The sequence below is a fragment of the Miniopterus schreibersii genome (assembly GCF_964146895.1).
Source record: "Miniopterus schreibersii genome assembly, chromosome: 1".
NCBI classification, from domain to species: Eukaryota; Metazoa; Chordata; class Mammalia; order Chiroptera; family Miniopteridae; genus Miniopterus; species Miniopterus schreibersii.
The window spans coordinates 114,469,603-114,483,394 of NC_138101.1; the positions used below are offsets into that span (position 1 = coordinate 114,469,603).

General features: G+C 35.5%; 1 protein-coding gene across 1 annotated transcript in view; it reads right to left on the reverse strand.

Moving 5' to 3' along the window:
* Positions 1-13,792, reverse strand: part of LOC308546976 (coiled-coil domain-containing protein 7-like) — a gene marked incomplete at both ends in the record, with an annotated part of 109,375 nt that overhangs the window by 38,017 nt on the left and 57,566 nt on the right. The gene's annotated exons all lie outside the window — the stretch shown is intronic.

The following is a 13,792-nucleotide window of genomic DNA, read 5'->3' on the forward strand; positions in this document are numbered from 1 at the left end:
CTTTTTAGATTCAGTGTGATCCCAATCAAAATCCCAGCAAGTTATTTTGTGTATATCAACAATCTAAATTCTAAACTTTATATGGAAAGGCAACAGATCAAGAGAAGCCAATACAATATTAAAGAATAAAGTAGGAGAACTGACACTATCCAAGTTTAAGACTTAATATAAACCTACAGTAATTCACACAGTTTGCAAAAGAATAAACAAACAGATCAATGGAACTGAACAGAGATCCCAGAAATAAACTCACAAATGAAAAAACTGGAGAAATACCCAGGAAAAAAACCACAACCCAAATGAAATGAAGGGAAGCAAGCTACCAGATACAGAGTTCAGAAAACTGTTCCAAGAATTTTCAAGGAACATAGGGGAAGAATAAATAAACTCAGTGAGAATTTACACAAAAGAAAATAAACATTAAAAAAAAAAATAGAAACCATGAAAAGAACCTATAAGAAATGAAGAATACAATATCTGAAATGAAGAATACCTCTAGAAAAAAATCAACAGCAGGCTAAATAAAGTAGAGGATCAAATCAGTGATTTGGAAGACAAGAGAGCAAAAAACACCCAATCAGAGCAGCAAAATAAAAAAAAGAAGAAGAATTTTGAAAAACGATGATAGTCTAAGGGACCTCTGGTAAAGCATGAAGCATCACAACATCCACATCATAAAGGTACCAGAAAAAGGAGAGAGAGAGCAAGGGATCAATAACCTACTTAAAAAAATTATGTCTGAAAAATTACCTAACCCAGTGAAGGAAAAAAACACAAATGTCCAGGAAGTACAGAGACTCCTAAACAAGATGAACCCAAAGAAGACCACACCAAGACACATCATAATTAAAATGGCAAAGTTTAAAGACAGGGAATCTTGAAAACAAGAGAAAGACAGGTAGTGACCTACACAGAAGATCCCATAAGACTTTCAGCTGATTTCTCAACAGAAACATTTCTGGCCAGAGGTATTGACTTGAAATATCCAAAGCAAGGACCTACAACCAAGACTACTTTACCCAGCAAAGTTATCATTAAAAATTGAAGATGAAAAAAGAACTTCCCAGAAAAGAAAAAGCTAAAGGAGTTCATTACCACCAAATGAGTATTACAACAAATGTTAAAGGGTCTTCTATAAGAATAAGAAAGGGGGAAAAATGAGATAATATAGCTAAAAAAAATAAAATGACAACAAATACATACTTATCAATAATTGCTTTAAATGTAGATGGATTCAATGTTCTAATCAATAGATATAGGGTAGCTCAAAAGATAAGAAAACAAGACCCAAATACATGCTCTCTACAAGAGACCCACCTTAGAACAAAAGATACAGACAGGCTGAAAGTAAAAGGATGGGAAAAGATATTTAATGCAAATGAAAACCAAAAAGGCAAGGGTAGCACACTTATATCAGACAAAATAGACTTTAAAACAAAGGCTATAACAAGAAACAAATAAGGACATTACATAACGGTAAAGGGATTAATTCAACAAGAGGATACAACCATTGTAAACATTATGCACCCAACATAGAAGCACCTAAATATATAATGCAAATCTTGATGGACATAAAGAGAGATATCAACAGTAATACAGTCATAGTAAAAGATTTTAACCCCATTGACATCAATAGATAGATCTTCCAGACAAAAAATCAACAAGGGAACAGCAGCTTTAAATGACACACTAGACTACATGGATTTAATTGATATTTTCAGAGCATTTCACCCCAAAGCAGCACAATATACAATCTTTCTAGTTCACAAGAAATATCTTCTAGGATAGAACACATATCAGAATTTAAAACAAGTCTCAATAAATTGAAGAATATTGAAATATATCAATCATCTTCTCTAACCACAATGATATAAATCTAGAAGTCAATTACAGGGGGGAAAAAACTTGAAAAACACACACACATGGAAGCTAAATAACATGTTACTAAACAGTAAATGTGTTAACAATGAGATCAAGGAAGAAATCAAAAGTTATCTTGAGACAAATGAAAACACAACCTAAAATCTGTGGGACACAGCGAAAGCACTCCTAAGACAGAAATTCATAGCATTACAGGCCTACCTCAAGTAATAAAGAAATCTCAGAGACATCCAGAAGATGGCAGTGGAGGAGGTGGAAGTTGCACTCACCTTCTCCCACTCCCAAATTGGAATTACAACTAAACTGTAGAAAAAATGGCATGAATCAAACTGTAAATGACCTGAACTGAAGTCTTACAACCAGGGATTTATAGAAGCCCCATAGAGACTGGTAGAAAAGGTGGACACGCAGTGATGGCTGGCCTTACACCCACATGCAGCAACTGAGAATCTGGGGAGATATCTCAGCTGCAAAGGTCCCCCCTGAGGAAAGTGGGATCTAAACCCCACACCAGGCTCTCTAGCAGAGAGAGAGCAGCTGAGCAGAGAGGAGGTGCCCATATAATATCTGGAAGTGAATTTCAGCAGGGATTCTGTCCACCAAGGAGAGAAGAGAGACTGCTAGAAACCCAGGTGCCCTCTTGCAGAAAGCCATTTTTTCTATGCACTCTAGGCAAAGTCCTTCCTTCATATGGCCAAATGCAAGGTTATTTGGGCCTGATAAACACAGCTGGCCTCACTCCAATGAATCCCTGAGACCCAGCCCTATGCACATGGCATGTGGTGGCTGACCATGGCGTACCCTGAGACTGTTGTTGAGTGTCCTCAAACACATCACTGGCACCAAGTTTGAATCTGTACCTATCTGGTGATCAGCACTCAACACTAGCTGGTGATTCACTAAGAGCCTCTCTCAAGCAACTCACATACTGTCAGAGGCTCTTTCAGTAACTGAGCCTAACAGCTAACAAGTGAAGGAAGATCTCAAAAAGCCTTGGGCCTTTTCCTGAACTGCCCCTAGGCTCAGGGCTGATGGAAACTGACCTCTGCACAGCTGGGACACTCCCACACACACCCGAGCAAAACAGAGACAGCCACAAATACAGATCACTTTGTAGCTCCAAAAAGGTAGCCCAGGGCCTGTCATTGGTAACATCTGACATCGACTGGCACTGGACCTCTTCCCAAGAAGCCCCAGAACCAACACACTAGTGGTTCAAACCACATCAGAACACAATCCAATTCACTCCACAAGCAGCACACAAAGGGAGATCTCGATAAACAGCAGATCCTGTTGGGAAGAATTCAGTTTTGTGGAGCCAGCCCTGCACAGCAGCTCATACATTGGGCTTGGAGTTGATCCTCACAGCTAGTGGAGTACAGACCAACAGGAATCAAGACTCAACTACAACAGGAGGGTTCACAAAACTCACACAGGGGGCATTACTGGAGTACCTAGCTCAGGCAATTAGGGAGACTGCCCCTCTAAACCTCACAAGACACATACTACATAAGGGCACCAAACCAAAACATAGCAGAACCACCTAAAAGACAGAAACAAATACAGATAGGCCGAAAAAGTAACATGCCCCAAAAGAAGAAGGAAAAACCCAGGAGGAATCCCCAGAAAAAGAACTAAATGAAATGGAGATAAGCAAGCTACCAGATACAGAGTTCAAAACATTGATTATAAGGATGCTCAAGAAAGTGAGAACTTAACAGCATGAAAAAGGGCATAGAATCCATGAAAGAAAGAAAAAACAGTAAGAAATGAAGACTACACTAGAAGGAATCAACAGTAGGCTACATTAAAAAGAGGACCAAATCAGAAGTTTGAAAGACAAGGTAGCAGAAAACACCCAATCAAAGCAACAAAAAGAGCAACAAAAGGAAAAAAGAGTTTTTAAATATGAGGATAGTCTAAGGAACCACTAGAGAATACGCATTATAGGGGTAACAGAGAGAAAAGACAAAGGCCAAGGAATTGAGAGCTTATTTGAAAAAAATAATGGCTGAAGACATCCCTAACCTGCTGAAGGAAAGAGACACACAGGTCCAGGAAACACAGAGAGGCCTAAATAAGATGAACTCAAAAAGGTCCGCACAAAGACTTATCATAATTAAAATGGCAAAGGTTAAAGACAAAGAGAGCCCCAGCCGTGAGCTCACTTGGTTGGAGTGTCACTTCGTACCTTAGAAAGGCTGCGGGTTTGATTACTGATCAGGACACATTCCTAGGTTGTGGGTTTGATCCCTGGTCAAAGAGGGCATACAGGAGGCTACCAATTGATGTTTCTCTATCACATTGATGCTTCTCTCTCTCTCTCCTTTTCTTTCTTTAAAACATATTCTTAGGTAAGGATTAAAAAAAAAGACAAAGAGAATCATAAAAACAGCAAGAGTACGACAGTCACCTACCAGGGAGCTCCCATAAGACTGTCAGCTGATTTCTCAATAGAAACACTTCAGACCAGAAGAGATTGGCATAAAATATTCAAAATGATGTAAAGAAAGAACCTACAACCAAGGTTACTCTAACCAGCAAGGCTAATACTCAAAATTAAAGGTGGAAAAAGAGCTTCCAAATAAGAAAAAGGTAAAGGAGTACATTACCACCAAACTAGTATTACAAAAAATGTTAAAGTATCTTTCATGAGAAGAAGAAAAGAAAACAGGAGCATAGTTTTAAAAAATAAAATGGCAGTAAATATGTACCAATCAATAAACACCTTGCCCTGGCCAGTGTGGCTCAGCACTTAGAGCATCAACCCACGTACAGAAGGGTCAAAGGTTCAATTCCCAGTCAAAGGCATGTACCTGGGTTGCAGGTTGGATCCCCAGCCCCATGGGGATGCATGTGGGAGTCAATCAATCAATGTGTCTCTCTCATATCTCTCTCTCTTTCTCTCCCCCCTTCCCCTTGCACTCTCTCTAAAAAAGTCAATGGAAAAAATATCCTTGGCTGAGGATTAACAACAACAGTAATAATAATCACCTTAAATGTAAATGTATTAAATGTTCCAATAATAAAACATAGGGTAGCTGAAAGGATAACAAAACAAGACTCATATATATGCTGTCTACCAAAGACCCACCTCATAATGAAAGATACACACAGACTGAAAGTAAAGAGATGGAAAACGATATATCATGTAAGTGGAAACAAAAAAAAAGCTGAGCTAGCATTACTTATATCAGAAAAAATAGACATTAAAGCAAAAACTAATAATAGATAAAGAAGGACACTAAATAATGATAAAGAAGTCAATCCACAAGAGGATATAACTTTTGTAAGCATTTATGCACCCAACATAGGAGCATCTAAATATATAAAGCAAATGTTGATGGACATAATGGGGGAGATGGAAAATAATACAGTCATAGTAGGGGATTTTACCACCCCATTGGCATGAATGGATATATCTTTCAGAAAAAAAGCTAAACCAAAAAACACCAGACCACAGAGATTTAATTGATATTTTCAGAGCATTTCATCCACAACCAGCACAATATACATTTTTTTCAAGTATACAAGGAACATTTTCTAGTATAAACCACATATTAAGACACAAAACTAGTCTCAGTTAATTTGAGATTTAAATCATATAAAGCATCTTCTCCAAAGACAATAATCTGAAACTAGAAATCAATTAAAAGGCAAAAACTGAAAAACACACAAATATATGAAGGCTAAATAATGAGTTAGTAAACAATGAGTGCGTCAACAATGAGATCAAGAAATATATCAGAAGTTACTTTGAGACCAATGAAAATAAACACACAACAGCCTAAAACCTATGAGACACAGCATAAGCAGTCTTAAGAAGGAAAGTTATAGCAATACTGGCCAGCCTCAAGAAGCAAGAAAAACCTCAAATAGACAATCAAACTTTCCATCTAGAGGGACCAAAAAAAGAACAACAAGCAAAGCCCAAAATGAGTAGAAGGAAGGGAATAATAAAGATTAGGGCAGAAATAAGTGTCATGGGCACTAATAAAACAATACAAAAGATCAATAAAACCAAGAACTGGTCCTTTGGAAAGGTAAACAAGATTTACATACCTTTAATCAGACTCATAAAAAGGAAAGAGAGAGGACCCAAATAAATAAAGTCAGAATTGAAAGAGGAAAAGTGTCAACTGACATTGAAGAAATATAAAGGATTGTAAGAAAACATTATGAAAAACTATATGCCAACAAACAAGACAACCTGAAAGAACTGGACAAATTCCTAGAAACATACAATCTTCCCAGACTAAATCAAAAATCTGAATAGACAGATTACAACTAGTGAAATCAAAACAGTAATCAAAAAACTTCCAACAAATAAAAGCCTTGGACTGATGGCTTTACAGGTAAATTTTACCAAATGTTCAAAGAAGAACTAACAACTATCCTTCTCAAACTATTAAAATTTTTTCAAGAGGAGGGAAGACTCCCAAGCTCATTCTGTGAGGCCAGAATTATCCTAATTCCAAAACCAGATAAACACACTACAAAGAAAGAAAATTATAGTCCAAAACCCCTGATGAACATCATGGGAAAATCCTCAACAAAATATTAGCAAACCAGATCCAACAATACATTAAAAAGATCATACACCACAACCAAGTAGGATTTATTCCTGGGATGCAAGGTTGGTACAACATTTTTAAATCAATTAACACTGTACACCACATTAAAAAATGAAGGATAAAAATCGCATAATCATATCCAAGAATGCCAAAAAGGCATTTGATAAAATCCAGCACCCATTTATGTTGAAAATTCTCAGCAAAGTGGGAATAGAGGGAACATACCTCAAAGTAATAAAGGTCATATATGAGAAACACATAACTCACATTTTACTCAAGAAGGAAAAACTAAAAGCATTTCCCTTAAGATCAGGAACAAGGCAGTAATGTCTGCTTTTATCAGTCTTACTCAACATAGTACTACCAGTCCTAGCCACAGCAATCAGACAAGAGGAAGAAACAGAAGGCTTCCAAACTAGAAAGGAAGAAGCTAAGCTGTCATTATTTGCAGATAACATGATACTGTATATAGAAAAACCTAAGGACTCCACTAAAAAACTACTAAACTGATAAATTCAGTAAAGTAGCAGGATACAAAATTAATATTCAGAAATCAGCTGCATTTTTAAATACCAATTATATAATATCAGAGAGGGAAACAAAGAAAACAATTCCATTTCCAATAGCACCACCAAAAGTAAAATACCTAGGAATAAATTTAACCAAGGATGTAAAAGACCTGTACACAGAAAACTGTAAGGCACTGAAAAAAAGAAATCAAAGAAGATACAAATAAATGGAGGCATATACTGTGTTCATGAATAGGAAGAATTAACATCATTAAGACATCCATACTACCAAAAGCCATCTACAGATTCAAAGCAATCCCTATCAAAATACCAATGATGTATTTCACAGGACTAGAACAAATAATCCAATAATTTATATAGAACCACAAAAAAACCTGAATAGCCTCAGCTATATGAGAAAGAAGAAAAATGTTGGACGTACCATGCTACCCGATATCGAGGTACACTACAAGGCCATAGTAATCAAAACAGTATGGTCTGATATATAAACAGACATATAGATCAGTGAAACAGAACAGAGAGCCCAGAAATAAACCTATGTTTAATATGATCAATAAATATTTGACAAAGGAAGCAAGAACATACAATGGGGTAAAGACAGTCTGTTCTAGAAATGGTCCTGGAAAATTTGAAAAGATGAATTCAACAAGATGAACCTTCTATCAACATACACAAGAATAAATTCAAAATGGATTAAAGACTTATATGTAAGACTCAAAACCATAAAAATCCTAGAAAAAAAAATACAGTAAAATGTCTGACATTTCTCATAGCAATATTTTTTCTGATATATCTCCTTGGGCAAGGGGAACAAAACAAAAAATAAGCAAATGGGATTACATCAAACTAAAAAGATTTTCCACAACAAAGAAAACCATCAAAAAAATAAAGAGACAGCCTACTAAATGAGAAAACATATTCACCAATGGCATATCCCTTAGGGGGTTAATATCTAAAACTTATATACAACTCATACTACTCAACCAAAAAAAAAACACCCAACAGTCCAATTAAAAAATGGGAGACAACCTGAATAGACACTTCTCCAAAGAGAACATATAGATAGCCAACAGACATGTAAAAAGATGCTCAATGTCACCAATAGAGAAATGCAAATTAAAACCACAATGAGATATCAACTCACACCTGTCAGAATGGCTACCATCAACAAATCAACAAACAAAAAGTGCTGGCAAGGATGTGGAGAATGAGAACCTTCATACACTGTTGTTGGGAATGCTGATTGGTGCAGTCACTACAGAAAACAGAACAGAGGGTCCTTTTAAAAAATAAAAATAAATCTGTCTTTTGACTCACTGATTCCACTTCTAGGGAATTATCCGAAGAAACCCAAAACACTAATTCAAAAGAATACATGCACCTCTATGTTCATTGCAGCATTATTTACCATAGCCAAGCTATGGAAGCAACCCAAATGCCCATCAATAAGTGAGTGGGTTAAAAAGCTATGTTTCATGTATACAATGAGATATTACTCCTCCATAAAAAGAATGAAATCTTACCATTTGCAACAGCATGGATGGACCTAGAAAGCATTACGCTTAGTGAAATAAGTCAGTCGAAGAAAGATGAATACCATATGATTTCACTTATCTGTGAAATCTAAAGAACAAAATAAATGAACAAACATAACTGAAACAGACTCATAGATACAGAGAGAAGACTGGTGATTGCCAGAGCAAAAGGAGTGTTGGGGCACTGGGTAAAAGAGGTGAAGGGACTAAGAAGCAAAAGTTGGTAATTACAATATAGTCACAGGGAGGTAAGTAAAGCATAGGAAATATAATCAATAATATTGTGATAACTATGTATGGTGCCAATTGGGGTAATGGAGACATCAGGGAAATACCTTGTAAAGTATGATTGTCTAACCACTAAGCTGTACACCCCAAAACAATACATAATAAAATTTTAAATACTCAAATAAACAATCTAACCTTATACCTAAAGGAACTAGAAAAAGAACAGCAAACAAAGCCCAAGATGAGTAGAAGGAAGGAAATAGAAAGATCAGAGCAGAAATAAATAAAATAGAGTCTAAAATAACAATACAAAAGATCAATAAAACCAAGATCTTATTCTTTAAAAAGATAAACAAGATTGGTAAACCTTTAACCAGACTTATCAAGAAAGAAAGAGAGAGGATCCAAATAGAATCAGAAATGAAAGAGGAGAAGTGACAACTGACACCACAGAAATACAATGTTACAAGAAAATATTATGAACAACTATACACTAACAAATTGGACAACATAGAAGAAATGGATAAATTCCTAGAAACATACAATCTTCCATAACTGAATCAAGAAGAAATAGAAAATCTGAACAGACCAATTACAAATAATGTAATCAAAAACTCCAGTCAACAAAAGTCCTGGACTGAATTGCTTCACAGGTGAATTTTACTGAATATTCAAAGAAGAACTAACACCTATCCTCAAATGAGTCCAAAAAATTCAAGAGGAGGGAAGACTCCAATGCTCATTTTACAAGCGTTATCCTAATTACAAAACCAAATAAAGACACTACAAAGAAAAAAATTGTAGGCTAATATCCCTGATGAATGTAGATGCAAAAGTCTGCAACACAATATTAGCAAACCAAATCCAGCAATACATTAAAAATATCATATACCATGATCATATAAGATTTATTACTGGGATGCGAGGTTGGTACAATACCTGCAAATCAATTCACCTGATACATCACATAAACAAAATGAAAAATAAAAATTATATGATCCTAACTATAGACACAGAAAAAGAATCTGACAAAATCCAACACCTGTCTAGGATAAAAACTCTCAGCAAAGTAGGAATAAAGGGAACATACCTTAACATAATAAAGGCCATATATGATAAACCCACAGCCAAAATCATACTCAAGAGACAAAAACTAAAAGCATTTCCCTTAATATCAGTAACAAGAAAGGGATGTTCACTTTCACCCCTCCTGTTCAACATAGTACTGAAAGCGCTAGGCACAGTAATCAGACTAGAAAAAGAAATAAAAGGCATCCAAATTAGAAAGGAAGAAGTCAAATTGTCATTATTTGCAGATGACATGATACTGTATGTTGAAAACCTTAAATATTTCACAAAAAAAGGCAGTAGAATTGATAAAGACATTCAATAAAGTAGCAGGATACAAAATTAATATTCAGAAACCAGTTGTATTTTATACACCAATAATGAACTATCAGGAAGGGAAACTAAGAAAATAATCACATTTACAATTGCATTAAAACAATTAAATACCTAGGAATAAATGTAACCAAGGAGGTAAAAGAACTGTACTCATAAAATTATATGATACTAAAGAAGAAAACTGAAGAAGATACAAATAAGTGGAAACATATACCATGTTCATAGATAGAAATAATTAACATCATTAAAATGTCCATACTACCAAAAACAATCTACACTTTCAACAGAAATCCTATCAAAATATCAATAGGTTCAGTGACATAGAAGCATGGAACAGGCTGACAAATCTAAGAGGAAAGGTGGGGGTGGATGGGAGGGGAGAGATTAACCAAAGAATTTATATGCATATATGCATAACCCACGGACACAGACAATAGTGTGGTGAAGGCCTGGGAAGGGAGTAGGTGTGAGGTGGAAGGGGTTAATGGGGAAGAAAGGGGACATCTCTAATATTTTCAACAATAAAGATAAATTAAAAATATTTATATATCAATGATTTATTTCACCGAACTAGAACAAATAATCCAAAAATTTAGATGCAACCACAAAAGACCATGAATAGCCTCAGCAATCTTGAGAAAAGAACAAAGTTGAAGGTATCACGCTACTTGATATCAAAGTATACTTCAAAACCATTTAATCAAAACAGTACGATATGACATAAAAACATACATCTAGGTCAACAGAAAAGAATAGACTGCCCAGAAATAAACCCATGCTTATATGGTCAATTGACAGTTGACAAAGAAAGCAAGAACATACAATGGGGTAAAGACAGTCTAGTCAATAAATGGTGTTGGGAAAATTGGATAGATACATGCAAAAAATTGAAATGAGACCACCTTCTATACCATATACAAGAATAAACTCAAAATGGATTAAAGAGTTAAATGTAAGACTCAAAACTATATACTCCTAGAAAAAAATAGGCAGTAAAATTTCAGACATTTCTTGTAGCAATATTTTTTTCTGATACATATCCTCAGGCAAGGGAAAGAGAAGGAAAAAAATAAACAAATAGGACTACATCAAACTAAAAAGTTTTGCTCAGCAAAGGGAACCATCAACAAAATGAAAAAATAACCTTTTGAATAGAGGAAGCTATTCGCCAATGATACCTCTGATAAGGGTTAATATCAAAATTTATAAATAACTCATACTTCTCAACACCAAAATAAACAATTCAATTAAAAATGGGCAGAGGACCTGAATAGACACTTCTCCAATAGACATATGAAAAGATGCTTAACATCACAAGCAGTCAGAGAATGCAAATTAAAACCATAATGAGATATCAGTTCACACCTGTCAGAATGGCTATCATCAATAAATCCACAAATGGCAAGTGTTGGTAAGGATACGAAGAAATTGGTGCTGGAGTTATGGGGGGAGCGGGAGAGAACACACAGGTTTGTGATTGTCTGGTCACTGTGCTGTGCACCAGAAACCAATACAAAATAATGTTGAAAGGGAAAATGCAAAAGAAAAAGAAAAATATGTTAAAAAGAAAGCAAACAACCAAATTTTAGAAATGGATAAGTGATCTTAACAAACACCTCACCAAAGAAGATATATGGAGGGCAAATAAACATATGAAAAGATGTACATCACATAGCATCAGGGAATTGCAAATTAAAACAGAGACACTGGTAAACTCCTTTTAGAATGGCTAAAACAAAACTCTGACAACATCAAATGCTGACTAAGATGAATTTTCAGTCTCACTGCTGGTGGGAATGCAAAATGATACTGCCCCTTTGCAAGACAGTTTGGGTAGTTTCTACAAAACAAAATATACTTTTACTATATGATCCAGCAATCACACTCCTTGGTCTTTACCCAAATGAGGTGAAAAACATGCCCATACAAAAACCTTTGTTTGTAGCTGCATTATTTGTCATTGCAAAACTCAGAAGCAACCGAGATTTCCTCAACTGATGAATGAATAAACAAACTATGATACATCCATACAACAAATTATTATTCAATAAAAAATGAGATATAAAACTATGAAAAGATATAAAGGAACCTTAAATGTATATTGCTAAGTAAAAGGAAGACTCTTTGATTCCAAATATATGACATTCTTGAAAAGGCAATATTATAGAAACAAGAAAAAGATTAGTGGTTGCCAGGGATTCAGGTGGATGAAGGGAGAGATGAGTAAGTAGAACATGGGATTTTCAGGGCAGTAAAGTTATTCTGTATCATACTATATTGGGGGGTGCATGACATTATGCATTTGTCAAAACCCATAGAACTGTACAACACAAAAATTGAACTCTATGTAAACTATGGATTTTAATTAATAATAATGAACCAAGTCCAACAAGGCGTGGCTCAACGGTTGAGCATCCAGGAGATCTAGGTTCAATTCCTGGTCAGGGCACGTGCCCAGGTTGCGGGGTGTGCAGGAGGCAGATGATCAATAACTCTCTCATCATTGATGTTTCTATCTCTGTCTCCCTCTCCCTTCCTCTCTCTGAAATCAATAAAGATATATTTTTTAAAAATAATAAAAATTAATGAACCAATATTAATACTAATGTAAAATATTAATAATAGAAAAAATTTTGCATAGGGCAGGGGGGAAACTGGGTATATCAGAACTCGGTAACTTCTACTCAATTTTTCTATAACTTAAACTGCTCTAAAAAATAAAGTCTATTAATAATGAAATGAAGCAACATCAAGATTATAGCTGAAAAAAGAAAAAAAAAGTGGAATACAGAAGTATCTTTTGTCTTGTTGATTAGGCTACAGAATCTAATACGATTTAGAGAATGGGAAGGGGAGAAGAGAATAAAGTTTGGCTGAAGATGAAAGAGGGTACATTTTTTCTCTTTTTTTTTTTCCTAGTCTATCTTTTTCTATTTTCAATAAGAGCTTACTTTCTTTTTTGAACTTATCTTTATTGTTGAAAGTATTACAGATGTCCCTTTTTCTCCATTGACCCTTCTACCCTGCACCCACCCCCTGCCCCAGGCCTTCACCACACTATTGTCTGTGTCCATGGGTTATGCATATATGCATGTAAGTTCTTCGGTTAATCTCTTCCCACCCACCCACTCACCCCTACCTTCCCTCTGAGATTTGTCAGTCTGTTCCTTGCTTCTATGTCTCTGAATCTATTTTGTTCATCAGTTTATTTTGTTCATTAGATTCCTCATATGAGTGAGATCATGTGATACTTGTCTTTCTCTGACTGGCTTATTTTGCTTAGCATAATACTCTTCAGGTTCATCCATGCTGTCTCAAAGGTCTTCCTTTTTTTACAGCAGCATAGTATTCCATGGTGTGAATGTCCCACAGCTTTTTTATCCACTCATCTACTGATGGGCACTTGGGCTGTTTCCAGATCTTAGCTACTGTAAATTGTGCTGCTATGAACATAGGGGTGCATAAATTCTATCTGATTGGTGTTTTTGGTTTCTTAGGATATATTCCTAGAAGTGGGATCACTGGGTCAAATGGCAGTTTCATATTTACTTTTTTAGGAACCTCGATACTGTTTCCATAGTGGCTGCACCAGTCTGCATTCCCACCAGCAGTGTACTAGGGTTCCCCTTTCTCCACATCC